Source organism: Lipotes vexillifer, unplaced genomic scaffold (genome assembly GCF_000442215.2).
Source record: "Lipotes vexillifer unplaced genomic scaffold, Lipotes_vexillifer_v1.1 scaffold1026, whole genome shotgun sequence".
Classification (NCBI taxonomy): Eukaryota; Metazoa; Chordata; class Mammalia; order Artiodactyla; family Lipotidae; genus Lipotes; species Lipotes vexillifer.
The window spans coordinates 250942-254211 of record NW_006776257.1 but is presented as its reverse complement, the minus strand read 5'-3'; positions in this window follow the sequence as shown (position 1 = coordinate 254211).

The following is a 3270-nucleotide window of genomic DNA, read 5'->3' as shown; positions in this document are numbered from 1 at the left end:
CCCCAGGCCCCGCGAGCCAGGCCGAGGGCAGGGGCGAGAGGAGGGACCGAAGTTCCCCGGGACCAGACGCTGGGGGCCGCTCTTTCTACACAGCAGCGGCGGGTGGCAGCGAACCCCGGCCCCTCAGAAGCTGGTCTTGCGCTGCCGCCCGGGCACCGGACCAGGCGGAAGGTCGGCGCCCACTTACCCGGCCCGCCGTCCGCACGACTGTCGCGGCTTCGGCCGCCGGGGCCCCTCCAGAGCCGGCATCCTCAGTGAGGCCGCCCTCCCCTCGGGCTCCGGGGCAGTTCCGTCACAGCAGGAGACCCCGAGCTGCGGGAGTTCCAGCTCTGCGGAAACGCCGGCTCCGTTCTGGGCGCAGGGGGTGGGACCGCTCTGCCCCGAGGCCTTCCGGGAGGGAGTGGGGCGCCGGGGGAGGGAGCCGCCAGGAGCGCAGGGCCCCGTCAGGGGTCCTGGAGGGGCGGCCCGGCCTAGGGGGCCCCCCCACACTGTGACCGCAGCCCAGGCCTTTTTCCTGGAATCCTACACAAAAAAGTTAGAAAGATACACGGTCTATAGTAAATATTCACAAATGATTGTTGCTGCTGTGCTTACTATCCTATTTGAGGTGTAAAATCCATAAAACACTTTAAGTTCAAAATTAAATATGAATTTTTACCTGTCTAATTATGTCTCTGCTATTCACAATTGTCGTTAATGGATCAGAGACTGTGGCATCACTAGTTTAAAATGAGCTTGTTAAAAACATAGAACTCAGGCCCACCGGACCTACTGAATCACAATCTGCACTTTTACAATCTCCCCAGTGTACTTATGTACCCATGAATAGTTGAAAGGTACATTTCTACCTCGACATGTCTTTTGTGTCTGAGAAATACACACATTTTATCCAATTTGATATAAATAAAACATTCAAAAATTCATATGCCTGTGTTGAAACCATCATTTTATCATTTCTTTTCCAGATAAGTATAGTCTCTATACTGGTTTTGTGAATCACATGCCATACTCTTTTCTTGTAGTTAGAAATAAGGTAGAGAAAGTTACTTTGTAATATATATATTTGTGATAATTGAAGACACTCTTCTAAATTAAAACCAGTTCTCTTAACTTGCTGTTTTCTTCTTGGGTCACCTTATGAACTCTTCCCATGGCCACATGGCATGTGTACCTTTAATTTCAGGGACTGCTGACATTCCAGGATATGGCCATAGATTACTCTCAAGAGGAGTGAGAATGCCTGGACCAACATCAGTGGGAATTGTACAGGGATGTGATGTTAGAGAAGTATAGGAACCTGCTCTCCCTGGGTGAGGATACCTTCCTTCCAGAATTCCTTATCCAACCACAGCGTTTAGAGTCCTTCACGTGTAGAATGTCTCCTGGAATCTTCTGCTTCCTACAATAGGGTTTCAGATTGCAATGTTTCAGGAAATATTGGGAGTTTGTGGGTATAATTTATCTTATTCTTTTAAAATTGCAGCCTCCCTCAGCCGCATAGCACAGGGAGAGCAGCTAGGTGCTTTGTTACCAACTAGAGGGTTGGGATACGGAGGGTGGGAGGGAGGGAGATGCAAGAGGGAAGAAATATGGAAACATATGCATATGTATAACTGATTCACTTTGTTATAAAGCATAAAATAACACATCATTGTAAAGCAATTATACTCCAATAAAGATGTTAAAAAATAATTCAAAAAAATAAAATAAAATTGCAGCCTCCCTTTTAATATACTTTGTAACTGCTTGGGATGTGTCTATATGAACTGTGTACTATATGCTTCTGTTATAGTCCTTACAATATTTTATTGTCTTATTTTCTGTAACAATTTTCCATGGATTCTTTGGGCTTAAGGTATATTAAAAGGGAGACAGCGATTCTGGGACTTCCCTGCTGATGCAGTGCTTAAGAATTCGCCTGCCAATGCAGGGGACACGGGTTCGATCCCTGGTCCGGGAAGATACCACGTGCCACGGAGCAACTAAGCCAGTGGGCCACAACTACTGAGCCTGTGTGCCACAACTACTGAAGCCAGTGTGCCTTGAGTCTGTGCGCCATTTATTTTTTGGAGAATACAACCACCTCTGAGTGATTAAAATTTAGACCAGCTAGTCAAAATGCGTTATCACCTGTTCTTCTAAAACACTGATCAACGGAACAAGTTTTACTAGGGATAACAGTGTAATTGTATTCTAGAGTTCATATCGGCAATATGGTTTACGACGTTGATGCTGGATCAGGACATTTCAATGGTATAACTGTTATTAATTGTCTGTTTGTTCAACGATTAAAGTCTCACGTGATCTGAGTTCAGACTGGAGTCATCCTGGTTGCTTTCTGTCTATTGCAGATTTCTTCCAGTATGAAAGGACAAGAGCAATACGGCTTACTTTACAAAATGTCTGCAAACTAAATGATGATATAATCTACATTCAACTTATTTATACATACCCTACTGTAGAACCGGGTTTGTTACAGTGGCAGAGCCGGGTAATTATGTAAAACTGAAACCTTTATCTGCACTGGTTCAAGTCCTCTTCCTAAGAATATGTTTATAATCAACATTCTTTCACAAATGACCCTATTTAATTCACCAGAGCATTCTTCATATTAACTAAATGGAAAATCCTAGGCTATATACAAATCCAGAAAGGGCCAAAAATCATCAGCCCCCATGGATTATTATAACCCATTGCTGAGGCATTCAAATTACTTATTAAAGAACCACTATGTCCATCAACATCATCAATTTATATACTATTGCCCCAATGCTAGCCTTAACCCTTGGCTCTCACAACATGAATTCCTCTTCCCGTATCATATCCACTAATTAATATAAATGTAGGCATATTATTTATATTAGCCATATCACACCCAGCCATTATTCCATTCTCGGATCTGGATGAGCTTCACATTCAGAATACTCACTCACTGGAGCTCTAGGGACAGTAGCCCACACAATCTCATATGAAGTAATGTAGCAGTTATTCCATTCTCAGTCTTACTGATAAATGGATCATTTACACTTTCAACAGTAATTAGTACACGAGAACACCTATGACTAATTTTCTCCTGACTCCTACCCAGAATTTGATTATCTCTGCAGTAGCAGAAATCCAATGAAGCCCCACTTGATTTAACAGAAGTAGAGTCAAAACCTGTATATGTCTTCAATGTAGAAAATGTAGCAGGCCCACTCACCCCTTCTTTCCTAGAGAATATGTCAATTTCCTTATAATAAACATTTCCACAACAATCTATTTTTAGGA